This window comes from Pan troglodytes, chromosome 5, assembly GCF_028858775.2.
Source record: "Pan troglodytes isolate AG18354 chromosome 5, NHGRI_mPanTro3-v2.0_pri, whole genome shotgun sequence".
Lineage (NCBI taxonomy): Eukaryota > Metazoa > Chordata > Mammalia > Primates > Hominidae > Pan > Pan troglodytes.
In genome coordinates, this window is record NC_072403.2 from 183003177 (window position 1) to 183017705 (window position 14529).

At 32.6% G+C, this 14529-nt stretch overlaps 1 pseudogene; it reads right to left on the reverse strand.

Annotated features, from left to right (window-relative positions):
- Positions 1 to 358: 358 nt before the first annotated feature.
- Positions 359 to 962, reverse strand: LOC134810229 (T-complex protein 1 subunit gamma-like; annotated as a pseudogene).
- Between the last annotated feature and the right edge of the window lie 13567 nt (positions 963 to 14529).

The following is a 14529-nucleotide window of genomic DNA, read 5'->3' on the forward strand; positions in this document are numbered from 1 at the left end:
AGCCAAGGGAAATGAGGTAATAATGAATAGACCTTATTGTCACATAGATCAGGGCATGTTAAATGCGGTTATTCCATATTATGTAATTTCCCAGTAAGCATGGCAATCAAGCACCTATACCTCTTTTTTCCCCCAAATGAGTTAGATTTAATCATCAGAAGCAACTTAAATGGAAATTTTACAATAGAGAAGTATTACATGTCAGTGTCTTTTGAAACCTGAGTTTGGACAGGAAGGGACTGAGTGCTACCTCTCAGTCTAATCCCTTGCAAAGACATGTACAGTGTCCCTGGTACTTTGGCTCAGGAAAGGGGGAGACTCTGCTGGTTCTGTATGTTGAAATCAACTTGCCCACCACTCACTCTTTGCTAGCACCAGTAGCCTTGCCTTGCTGGCCCTGCTCCTTGCCCTTCTTTTTGTGGCCTGCAGTGATGACATCAATCCATAAGAGCAGAACTACAGTCTCCATTGCTGCCCTTGATGTCTGCAGCTTCACAGCCAATGGCTCCTATATGCCCAGTTCCTTCATCTCCACCAAAATACTTGTCTCACCACTTACACCCCAGGTCTCATGGTTCTCCTAGGTGTGCTTGGCCTGAAGGGAGGTGTTATAATAATAAGCAGATGGATGTTAATGGCCCCACGGTTCTGGATTAGGGTAAGAGAGACGACCTCTACAACCCAGGTAACAGCCCTGTATGGCCATTGTTCATACCAGTCATGACCTTGGATTTTTCTGTCAAGACATGGATCACAGCCATCTCAGAGGCCCCAACCCCTGGCACCAAATGCGGGTCAAAAAGAAAGTTGCAATAAACTTGCACAGCATCCTGGATGTTGTGTTCCATTTTAGAGAGAGTCTCTTTGCCATTCCCCTGGAGGAGAATGGTGCGAACCTTGGGGTCTTTGCATTTACTGATGAATGCAAAGTCCTCATCTCCAATTTTCTTGATTTTCAGCATGCCTACTCCTGTTCCTGTATTAAATAAGATATCAACATGGATTTCAGGAACTCTCCTATGATATACACAATCACTGTCATTTGGCGTGATGGTTACTGTATTTGAAATCTTCCAATGGGCTAAGTTGAGCGTAATGAGTGAATAAAACAGTAATTTCAACTGAATATACTGAGTTTCTCAAGAGACTTTATTTTGTCTTAGAATGTCATGACAAAACAGTCTAAACAGTCAGTGATGGCAGTTGTTAGGATCGTGCCCCTTACTTTTACATGGCATCATATCTTATTCCTAAGATTATCCAAAGTGAAGGACCAGCAGGACAACTATAAAATTACATCAGTGTTTTCGAATATATTCATTTAGAAAAAAAAAGTAATAAAAAATAAGAATTTGGTTGCAATGAACAAGGGAAATAATAGCTACTTAAACTTTTACCTTATGGCTTTTAAAAAATGTGTTATACAAAGTAACAGAGTGGAAATCCTTTCTGTTATATTTAGTCTTTTAAAGTTCTGTCTGTTTTTGAAATAATTTTTTAAAAAATCAATGCAAAAATCCTTTTGGTGAATGGTGTTTTGATAACCTCTCTACAAAAGCTATTCTGGGCATCCTTCACCACTTGCCTGTGTGCATTATCTGTAATCGTCTTTTAATAGACTGAGACTAAATTATTAGAAAAAAATCACATCGCCAGGGAGTAAGGGTTGTCAGATACTACTGAGATGTAATACATCAAATGCTCAGGCGTTCAGCTTTATCTTGTACACTGTTCATTTTCAGTATACACATTTCAAAAAGAAGTTTTCAACCTTTGTAACCTGTTCTAATTTCAAATGAGCAAAGAAATGAGCACTAACAACAAAGGGAACAATAGAATTAATGAGTCCTGGACAACAGCAACATATTAGATAAAGGGTTTGTGACTAAAAGGAAGATAATTCAAGCCTTCTTTTTTCCAGGAGCACATATTTGGACTCAAAACTAATTAAAAGTTCCCAAAAAAAGAGTTTTCTTTTATAGTCAGGACTTACAGTGGCTTCAAATTTTCAAGAAAAATACAAAATTTTGCAAATGGAAAAGTTCGTGGTAATCAATGATTCATTTTTGTCTTAGTCCCATAAATAAAGTCCCAGTAAAATTATGAAAATGCAACCTGTATCTAAAGCAGTTCTGCATGGCCAAAAACTAACAATAATTAAAATTTGATATAATAATAAATAATTATAGGTCTAGAATTTTTAAAACTAATTTTTAATTCCAGGTTAATTTTCTTTCAGTTGAACTTGATTCACCTTGATCATTTTTCATCTTTCTGGACATTTTCTGTCACTCTTATCAGTCACAAATAACTTTGCATAACTATTTTCTCCTTCATCACATACAATAGTTTCTTTTGTGTTTTTCCATTAAATTTGTTCTGTTGTGATCTGGCTCTACAATTTACTTCCATGGCTAGAATTGCTTCTTTGCTTGCATTCATCAAATGATCACCTTCTTGTCCTTTACAACACAGATCATTATTCAGCTTCTCAATCTTGTAATGTTCTGAGTAGAAACAAGCTGAGAGGATCTTGTTTTTGATCTAAATATAAACAATCGATTCCAATCCACAATGATATGTTCTCATTTCTGCTTTTTACAAAATGCGAAAAGTTGCTACTATGAAAACCCTTAACATTATGTTCTCCTTTAGCCAATAATTCCACTTCTTGGAATTTTTCCTGTGAAACTGTGTGCAAAGATTTGTATTTTAATGGTAACGTTAAATAGGAATCGGGGGGAGGCAAAAGTCCAACAGATGGGAGTGGACTAAATCAATTTTGATTCATAAATGAAAAGAATAAAAGAATGTATTGAATTGAAAACATATTTTAAGTGAACAAAACTAAATGAAAATCTATTCAGCATCTATTCTTGTTTAAAATATAAGTTTTCAGATATGTGTATGTTCTCAAACACAACTGGAAAATATTTCATCATATTCTATACATGATCTTTATTTAGTAGGATGAAATGATAATTTTCTCTTTTGATTTTGAAAAGAAAAATTTGATGCAAAAATATTTCTAGGTTGGTTGACTTTTTCTCCTTATGAAAAGAGCTTTTATTTTTAACCAAGGCTCACTCTTCATAAAAAAAACTATTGATGGCTTTTTTTTGTGCAAAGAGCATGAGCAATGTTATAAATGAAATTTCTGTGCATATTAATAATCTTAGATCTACATTCAGACTCAAAACCTGAGAGAAACTGTAATGCTCTTTAATTTTTATAGTCATGCATTGTGTAATGACTTTTTGGTCAATGATGAACTGCGTATATGTTGGTGGCCCCATAAAATTATCATATCATATTTTTACTGTACCTTTTCTATGTTTAAATGTGTTTAGATACACAAACACCATTGTATTACAATTGTCCACATTATCCGGACAGTAACATGCTATTCAGACTTGCAGCCTAGGAGCACTAGGCTATGCCATATGACCTAGATGTGTAGTAGGCTATCTCATCTAGGTTTGTGTGAATACACTCTAGGATGGTCACATGATGACATTGTCTAACAACACATTTCTCAGAATGTGTCCCCATTGTTAAATAATGCATAATTATGTTTTAATCACACTTTCATTAATATGAATAAAACTTTAACAAAAGGGACTTTCAGATTGTTTTCTAGACCTATACACTTAGGGAAATGCTTAAAGATCAGGCTTGTTTGCACCTCTGTTTATCAAATTCTCGAAGGCAAGATACACATAACAAATTGCTTCTCTGTTCACCTTCATATCCAGGTTTATGAGTACTATTTATGTATTTAATTAAATACATTAATAATATAATTAGATTTATGTCAATGTAACTATTTTAAAATTATTTTTTAAAATAGAGAAAGTTTATTTATAATGCCTCCACTTGGGGTAATCACTTCTAATAATTTGGTTCATAAATTTCCAGACACTTTTCTACATTCATTTGTAGAATGTTTTGTACAGTATATCAAGTGCCTTTATAGTGTTTAAAAAGTTTGAAACTATATAGTGTTTTAAATTTTTGTATTGTGGAATTTATTTTTCCATCATTATTTCTACATTGGGGGACCATTATATGTATGTGTGTGTATACGTAATGTATACATTGTATCCATATATATATATACACCCTTATATGTAGTATTACATTTCTATGATTTTACTTTTTATGGTAAAATATTTAAAACTTTATAAATATGTTAATATATCAGAATTAGATGTAAGTTTACTATTCTTTGAAATTTTAAGTGGATTATATTAATAATATTCATTGAAATATCAATATTATGCACAGTCTCATCAAGTTCCATTGCCTTCTTCATTTTCAAAAAATGTGCTTATCTACTGCTTAATCCACACACTAATATTGTGAAGTAATGTCTTACTCACACTCCCTCTGCCACTATATATGGTATGAGTACACATAGGATATGTATTCATATCTGTTTATAACTTCCTTCCTCGAGTTTCAGAGGATAAGTTATTTAATCACTTGAAAGCCATTTATCATGACTTCTTTGGCAGCAAGATAATATTTTCTTCCCCCTTAAAACATCTTTCTAATTTACTTGGTTTTAATAAACGGGAAAAAAATGGAAACATAGTTTTGAAAACCTAGACTCATTTTTATTTTCAAAGAAAAGATTTGACAAGAGATTTCTTGCATGAAGTTACATTCTTCTGAGAAGCATAAGAATAACATAGCGGCTGATCAGATATTATGTTGGGGAAATGTGAAGTTCAGGTGGCTTGGCTTAAAAAAACATACAGTGTAACCTAGGGAAATTAAGGTGATATCTCATTCATCGAAAGCAATTTCTCTCAGTTTAATATCGTTTGGAAAACTAGTAGGGCAAATTATTTATCACAACAACTGTGAAAGAAAAGGTGAAACTTGGTGCTTCTTTAGGTGAAACTTGGAGCTTCTTTCGTAGACTATAGAATCTGTGTATTTCCTCCTCCAACAATTCCTTTGATTCCTTCTAAACAATGATGGTTGAAAAACATAAGAAATAATTGAAGTTTTATATGTTGTAAATATTGGGGAGATGATGTCAATGACAATTTTAAGTAAATTATGTTTTAATAGACTATTCAAGCAGATCAAGTAGTTACATCACACACACACACACACACACACACACACACACACACACATGGAAAGTGAAGAGAAAGAGGAAAGATCTATTTCTCCACTAATAATGTTTTGCTCTTAGCTTTTTATTTTATTTCTTATCACATTCAATTCTTCCTCAATTAATGTTTAATATAATAACATATTGTTATACTAATGAATTCATTTAAATTGCTGTTTTTTGTTTTTGGTTAATACCTTGGCCCTTCTTCTTCCAATCAAAGTAGACCTTTAAGTTGAGACACTTTGAGGATGAATCATATACTTGTCTTTCAGTGCCAAAATAGATTGGTGAAATGTATAGCACAGAAAATAATCTTGAAATCAGAAGATTTTGACTTCTAAGAGTACATTAAATCATAGCAGGCTAACCAAGCCTTGAAGAAGGAAGGGAATAATGTTTGTCCATACTCAATAGATTGTGAAGAGGATATGAATATGTAAAAACAGTAGTCATTAAATTCTAATAACCAACATGGTTGTATATTTACTTGTAAAAGGCCTCCACAGTAAACAATGGGATGGTGAAGATGTCCGAAACCTGGGAAATGTAGAGAAGGAGACTAAAAGAGAAAGGATGCATTGGATTCCATGTTTTCTGGGTGAATCCAACACACACAAAAAATTTTTATTTTATTTACAAAAGCCAGTTTCATCTGTTTGCAATGTGAATGTCAAATATTAATAGTTGCATTTATAATATCTCATTTACATGTATAATTGAACTATGTCAAAACCCAGTCTGACACATGATAGCTTTTGGTTAAACCAGCAAATGCAATTATGTTTCGCAATTGGAGTCTTTTTCAATCACTTGTCAAAAGCATAAGTGTTTCATTTTATTTTTTAAAAATTCACTTGAAACTATGAAAATGATTTAAGTATACATGATTTAATTATATCATAAATAAGAGGTAGGAGAACAACTGAACATATCAAGTTGTAAAAAATAATTTTCAATGATATCTGCTTTGTGATTCTGTAGAAGCTAGAAATTCTTTATGAAAGTAGGACCTGGACACATATTCATAAGATTACATATTCTATCAAATTCCTTGCTTTCTCTCTGAATAATTGTGAAGTGGAGGCAACATATTATTGCCTGGATACTTAAATTATTTCACAGAATAGGCTTTCTGGTCACCATGAACAATTTGAAGTGTTCTCGATATTATAGAATTATAAATACCCTTCATCATTAGGCTGAACATTCAATTAATCAAGTGTTATTCTCATTTTCCTTAAACCATTATGTTATAAAATAGATTTAACTCTGCAAGAGTCTTCGATGCATATAAAAATAATCAAACTCAATATAAAGTACACTTAAGGTATTCTAATCTATTCTACCTCCGAAATAACTGCATACAAATGAAGTGTTAGAATCAATTTTATATTATATGTTATTAATAACTTAGTTTAGCTATAGATATGTCAGCCTATATATAATAGAAAATACATGAGAAATTTGAAAGTTGCTGAAATACTCTTCACTAAATTATAGGTATATACTTGCTTCAAAATGTTTTTCAAACTAATAATTGAGCTTGATTTTTCAAGCGTGTAATTGTCAATTAATAAATTCTGCAACTGTGCACTCATAATCTCTAGCCTTCTAAATGAGTTAAAAGAGCTTCCAAAACTGACACATTCACTCCCAAGTTATATAGGTTATGCCTTGGGAAAAACATGGATCATTCTGCAACCCAATGACTAAGTTATGTATTTCCAGAGCCAATAACAGGCAGTTAAGTTCACTGCCTTTCCCTAGCAAGGCTATGTTGAAAGGAAACAGTAAGAATAACTAGCAATAAATTGGTAATTTTTTATAAGGAAGCAAAAAATGTTTATTGACCTATTTTCCATTCCCAGTATAATAAAATCAAATTTTATTGCTCTTCCAATATTTTACTTGTCCTTGGAATTTAAGCATATTCAAATATATATTTTGTTGAGATTTCATATGACATTGATAGAATAATGAAAACAATGTGTCAAATAGTTTAGTACTGGTTATACGTTTCATTGTGAAGAGCATCATAGTAAATGATAGCTAATGTTGTAATTCCAGCATACAGTTGTCAACTGCTATTGCATTTGATGGTGTTAATTATAATCATGGGGGAAACATTTGATTAAATATTGTCTTAACTTAAAAGATCTAAGTTAATAAATTGTTCTCTAATTTAAATGTATGTAATCATCTTATAATATTTAATATAACATTCAGTAGTAAATACCCGTTGAATAAATTTTTGACATCTAATTAGGAGAGTTCAAATTCAAAATATATTTTACAGGAGAAATTCTTAGAAGATGGCAAAGGGTATTAGAGAGTGATATTTTAAATTTCTCATTAAAAACCTCATGGATATGCCAGAAACCAAGAGCTGTTATATATATGTCTATACATATTTATTTTTACAATAAATATATCTGTCTTATATATTTATATAATTTTTTCAAGGAGCACTACTTACAAGAGTATTCAGAAAATCTAAATATCTAGAAATAAATCTAACCAAGTATATGTAATTATACAATAACATTATGAAGAGAGTGAGAAAGAGAATTGTTTATTTTACTTTTCATGGGATACAATAAAACATTTATACATTAAATGTTCTTTGAAGGACCTGGAGCAACATTGTATAATTCTGAGATGTTTTTACCCTTACTTAATCACTTTTTGCTATTCTAGGCAAAACAAAAACAAAACACAGACACACACAAATTCCTATCCAGTAAGTAGTGTTTCAAGCAGCAGCTTGTTGAGACTATGATGCAGAGAGATTTGGATCTCATCCAGGTTCCACAACAGCATAGCTGCATGACATTGAACAAATTACCTACCTTCTCTGATCATTAAGCTTCATCCCTACAATGGGAATACCCCTATGTCCCTACTGGCAAGACAGAACTGAGCTAGCAGACACAATGTGCCTATTAACAGTGTTTGGAACTTGATAAATATTAAGTTATGGTTTATATCAATCCTCTTCCTTTTTGCCTTCATATCATTAATATGAGTTTTCTATGTTATTTGAGAAAATGCAATTCTACTACAGAAAACAGGAAAACAAACCAGGATGAAATAAAATATTATGTATAGATGGTAAGTAAATAAACTGCCATGTGAATATGGAAAGGATTCATGAGACATATTATATAGAGAGTAATTTAGTAGCTTGTAAGATATGCTGAAGACAAAATAAGTGGAATATATAGTAGTATCTGCCAAACTTTTTATTCCTAGATGAAAAGGAATAAAAAGACCAAAAGGCCAAATCACACAGCTGCCACCTCTGGGTCTCTAAATCAACCACCTTTGATAACAAACAGTAGGGTTCCTTCCTGGCTCCCTAAGCCTGTCTCCAGGTGAGTTGGCAACTCCGGCTGGGATTCAGTATAATTGCCCCTCCAGCTCTCTAATAGAGCAAGGGTGTCTTGGCCACAAGCATATTCCTTCTGTCGAGTCCTCATTCTCAGTTCTGGTTCCCTTGGACCATGTCCCTCGTGTATTAGAGGAGGAGGAGTGTGAGAACGTGGCCAGCTTCCTGCTCCAAGCCCCTAGAGTCACAAATCCAGCCTGTATAGGGGAAACAATAAGGCTTATGATATGAGATTTCTAGAATTCAAGCTAAGGAACATAAAACTATGGAATAATTACAAAATTGAAACTATATGCTGTTAAGAGACCTACTACCCAACAACAAAGTGAGTTTCAACATTGTACATTTAAATGCAGTGCCTGAGAAATAATAAAACCTTTTCTTTTATATCTAAGGAGCTGAGACTCCTCTAATCACCAGTTATACAGGTAGTAAAACTATAATTAACCAGATCATTAACAATGACTACAAATGTTCTTAGATATTTTCAAATTAAAGCAAAAAATAAAATCTATGCATTCTAAATACATTTAGATCAAATTATCTCATCTCTTGTTGAAAATATAATAACTATTTTCTTCAATATCATTGATTGCTTTCAGTTAGGAGGAAAGAATAAGGGCTAAAACATTATCAATTGGTGGATTCTTCGTTTTGATTTCTCTTACTGTACATATAACACCAGTTTTTATCTCCTTTTTAAAAAGTCACTTAAAATGTATTTATAAAAGTAATAACTAATACCATTGCCTGAAAGCAAGAGATCATTCTTCTTAGATGCCTCTATACAGGTCTTACCCTCAGAGCTGATTATTTTTGGGAAACTTACTCTCTGAGCATGCCAATAGCCCGGCAGTTCAGTTCTTTCTATATACCAATACCATCATCTCTATAGAAGATAGGGGTCCTTATTGGTAGGGAAGATCTTCAGAAGATATAATGGGCACAACTGTTTTTGATCCTTTTTTTTTTTTTAATAAACACAAAATACCTCAACATTTTATTGAAAAGTCTAAGATTTTAAGGAAAGTACTGATGTGTGAAACATTGCATGATATCATAAATGAAATATTTTGAAAGCGTGTCCTGTGCTCACTTGCTATTTGGCAAAAGTAATTATAAGGCAACCATGGTATGGACAAGACTTTTTGGTGAATTTAGAAGTTTAATTCCATGCCTTATAGAGGAAGGCTGTAAAACAAAATGTTGTTTACCTCCTATTAATGGATAATATAAGTTTATTTAGGTAAAAAGGCATTTTCCTATATCTGTCCCAAATCTGTAAAGAACAAAAGTATATATATAATCTGGCCCAAATCTGTAAAGAACAAAAATGAGTCCATGGTTCAATTGGGAATAAATGATAGCTTTATTAACACAGTAGATAATATCAACAAAAAATTATCAGCAGATAACACATTTGAAATGAAATACGGAAAGCTGCCTGCTGAGAATGGGAATAATACAAGAATGCATGTTCTTATTTCTTCTATTCATTGTCTCTGAGATCTTCACAAATGCAGTAAAACAAGAAAAAAATCAAATGTAATGACTGGAAAAGAAGTAAACTAACATTATTGGAGAGAGTTATCACTGTGTTGTATAGACTATAAAAAACATATATTCAGTCTTGTTTCTCTTGTTATGGTAATTGCAAAGCTTTGAAATATTATTATTCAATATTGATAGACATGATGGATCATACCTGAATACTGCAGACAGGAATCCAATGCCTAGAGGGATTAAGCAATACACATTTATAGAAGTCTTCACTAACAAGGCTTATTTCTGTCTTGGAGTACAAAATTTTGAAAACCTTGTGACAGCAAATGGTTTCATTTAATCTTTACCACATTTGTAGGAAGAAGATACCACTAGTAGTTACCTTTTTAAAGGAGTAGAAAATAAGGCACAGAGCAATGCAATGATTTGCAATAGTTAGGACTAACATAGTTGATTTGTTGAACAGCCTAAAGCCATTTCACTAATTCATAATGACAAATGCAATCATCACAAAGATCGAAATAATTGAGTCAGCATGAGCAGTACATTTTCTCTATACCAGAAGGTTATAGAAATCCCTTGGTGAAACAGATTCAGAACAAGGGACATTAAATTGATCAAGTGATAAACGGCATCTCATTAAACAGATTCCCTAGTTAACAATCAGAATGACATGACCAGCAGGACAGGCCATAGTCAAAGTGGATTATACCCTATGTGTGTCTCTATACAAGAGATAGTCTTGCTATTGGGGCTGTAAGTACCCCAAATCTTACTGCCAAAGTTTCTTCTCCCTTAGAAAAGGCTTAGATCTTTCCAGTGTTTGTCTCTGTTGCTCACGTACATGTACTTCTGAAGATTCAGATACAGTATGTTTATCCAGTCTTAATCTTTAATCATGATCATTGTATCTTACTGGCAGAATTTGAAGTAAAATGACTTTGCATTTTAAAAGTGTAGAATGTCATTCTAATTGAAGTAAGACATATTTACTTGCATTTGCACTTTTATTGTCATGTTTAAGCCTCTCCAGTGATGGTCATTTTAAATATAATAGCAGGCCAGTCTGGGAATCACCACACCCTACATCTGGATTATCCACTAGAGACTGGCAGAGCCTGAATAGAATTGGATGTATTGTTTTTCGCGAAGGAAAAACTATTACAACACTTAGAACATGATACTTGGGACCTGGCTACAGCACATATTCGATTAATTAATGACTTAACCCATTGGAGTTGGTTACAACTGAAGAAATGAATTCCTGATTAAGACTTATTCTGAAATCCTCATTCTCCCTTTCTGACCAGAATGCTGAAAGTCACCTGTTCTCCAAAGGTATGTGCCACCAAATCAAGGAAAAGCAATAGAAGGCAGCCCCAAAATGAAGAACCAGGTATCCTTACAGGAATGTAGTGAACCCCAAAGGGCTATGTGAAAATGCATTTGCTGCAAGCGGGAACATCAGGGTGAGACTTTTTCTTTTATTTTAAGTATAATATATAGCAAAACTCCAGCTTCTGGGCTAAGATAAAAGGAAAGGATTAGAGTATGTGGAATGTCAGATTTGCAGACATGACAAAATCTCAGTTGCAAATATTTGAGGGGAATCTTCCAAGACTAAAAGCAAAAAACCTTTCAGCTTATTGGTTATCAAAACTAGAACTCCAAATAGAACTGGAACCTAGTCAGTGAGTTGATGATGTGTCCTGGAAAACGTATCCAGATCTAACTGCAAACTGAGCAGGGCTTAGTTTACATGCTTGGGGGATTGGATTCCACCCATTTTTAAAAAGTTTTCTAGAAATGTCATCATTTATTTGTATAACCACTGAGTTCACTTTTATGACAAAACTCAAATATCAGCCACAGCTGCTTGAATCCAGTAAACAAGTATTGTGAAGAGAAAATAAAACTCAGGACCCCAATTCACTTTACCAAAAGAAAAAATGAAGCTGAAAGCTGAGTCATGAAAGAATCTGCCTTTCCTTTTGTTCCTTAAGCAGATAGCTACAGATAAAATATTAAATATCTCCACTCTGTGTTCACTTCTGTCTTATGTAAAGTGTAGATTTACTGAGCAGGAGAGGAATGCATAAATGACTATTCCTTTACCTGCTCATTTTCTCTTGCAACTTGTGTGTAACCCTATCCACCCCCAGCTTTCCTCTCTAGCCCGTTTTTTCCCTTTAAATATTGAACCTCTGTAAATTATCTTTGGAGAAAGGCACAGATGACAGACTGTTTCTGTGAATCTGTGTTTTTTAATTCCAGGAATGTCCTTAACCTTGACAAAATAAACTTCTAAATTGACTGAGGCCTGCCTCAGATAGTTTTTGGTTTACAGACATAATTCAAACCAAACATCTTGTGCAAAAAAAAAAAAAAAAAAAAGAATCTAAAATATATCATTGAACAAAACAACATTGTAATTAGAATATATGAAAAATATTTGTCATCTCAGTGAATACATTTTTTTGTGAAAATGTGAAAATATTGAGGAATTAACTCATGATTTTTTAAAAGACATTCTTGCATGTAGATTTAACTATAGAATAATAAAATTTTCTAAGAAAAAGCAAAACAGTATTAAATAAACAAATTAAAAAGATAGAACTCTATGTGGCTAGTGTGTTTAAACAGAGAATACATTATAGATTTAAATTTAAATTATAAACAGATATTTTCCTTTTTTCTGCGTAGCAGTACTTTATATAGGTTTTTCTGAAATTGAAGCTTTAGCTATGTAAAAAATAAATACCCAGAAAAAGATCTATGGTTAAAGGCTAGAGCATTCAAGATTCAATGAACTATTAAAAGTGATTACTTAGATTTATAAAAATATTGCAAAGTAAAATTGACAGAATTATATAATATTTTAGAAAATATATTTTATTTGTAGTTACCTAGTTAAGGTACTGGTTAGCCAACTATTACAATGCCATTTATAAAGCATTCATTCTTTTCCCCAGTGATTTTATGTGTCTTGTATCATATACCAAATTCTTCCTCAAATAGTTTCTAGATTTCTGTTTTAAACCATTGTATTTCTTGTCTATTTCTGAGCAAATAATATCAAGTAAGTAAAGTCTTTTCTCATTATTTTTTAAGAGTATTTTTGAATAGTTTATAGTTATGCTAGATAACTGTATGATAATGTCGTAAAGGCTTAATGAAAACAAAACACACAAAACGTCTCATTTCTAATCTGATTAGAAAAACATTACATGTATTGGCATCTTGGCAATATTTAATCTTATTTAAGCACATGGGATACATCTCTAATAATGCAGTCTCTACTTGAAGAGTTTTATCTTTCCATATTTTTTCCAAAATATTTCTTGCAAGTTTAGCATTAATTTTTAAATTGTTTAATTATCTTACTATCATGAATAGAATCATTAGGCTTAGCGTTTCTAACTCATCACTTTGGCTTATGTATTTGGCTGTATTTTTTTAAAAAAATGAGAAGAACAATAGCACAGAGCTGGTTTTTGTAGAACTGGATAGAGACGTTGTGATGATTTAAATATATTCATCTTAAAAATTAATAATTAAAGTATGGATATTTATTTGCCCATGGTTACATACATACCTAAAATCAGAAGATCATCATCATTTGCCCCTACAATTTTCGTAAAATAAATAAAATATAACTTCAGAATTATGTCTGAATGCATGAATGAATTGTTAATACCTAACTACTTCCTAATTTTAAAAATGCTTTAATCATGTGTGTTTCCATTCAAGTGTATTCAATATATTTTAAGCAATCCTTGGTAATCAAGAAAATCTTAGGATATTTATTTCTAGTTTTGTTAGTCTGAGGCTTTTATAAAATGTGAAGATTTGTTACTATATCAATTTTGGTAAAAGAGAGATGCATGACCAGAGGGTGGAGAACTGAAAAGCCAAAAAGGCAACAAATTCCTTTGGCTTGATGAGAGGCCACCACTTCCTCAGCACAAACGATGAGCTGCTGGCAAGTGTCATCATGAAACATGCCATTGCCTCCCGGGGCCTGAAACTACAGACATCTTCATCTGGCTTTCGGTGGAATTTTGAATAGACCATTGCAGGACAATTTGTTACAGTCCTTGTGTTTCCTTTTTATTGTTAATACGGTTGTTACATTTACGGAGAAAAAGAGCTTTTATATAACATAAAGCACTTTGTTGTGTGTTACTTTCAACTAATGTTCTGTTTGTTTTGAAGACAATTCATCTTAAATTGATATAGAGAGCCTAGAGTACAATTAAAAGTATAAGTTTGTCCAATTGCCAATTAATCAGGAGTTAAAAGCCCTTGAGCAGCGAATGGGCCAGACCCTGCAGTCAGAGGAAAACAGGGACCTTCTGTGTCATATAAATGAAGACCTTTCCCACTGAAGGGAAAAACTCATAAAAAATGAATAGGCATTATTGTCACATTATCCACATCATTTAATTTTGTCTTCTCTCTTGTAAAATTTGCCACAGAACAAATGGATGACATTGGATGTACGTGT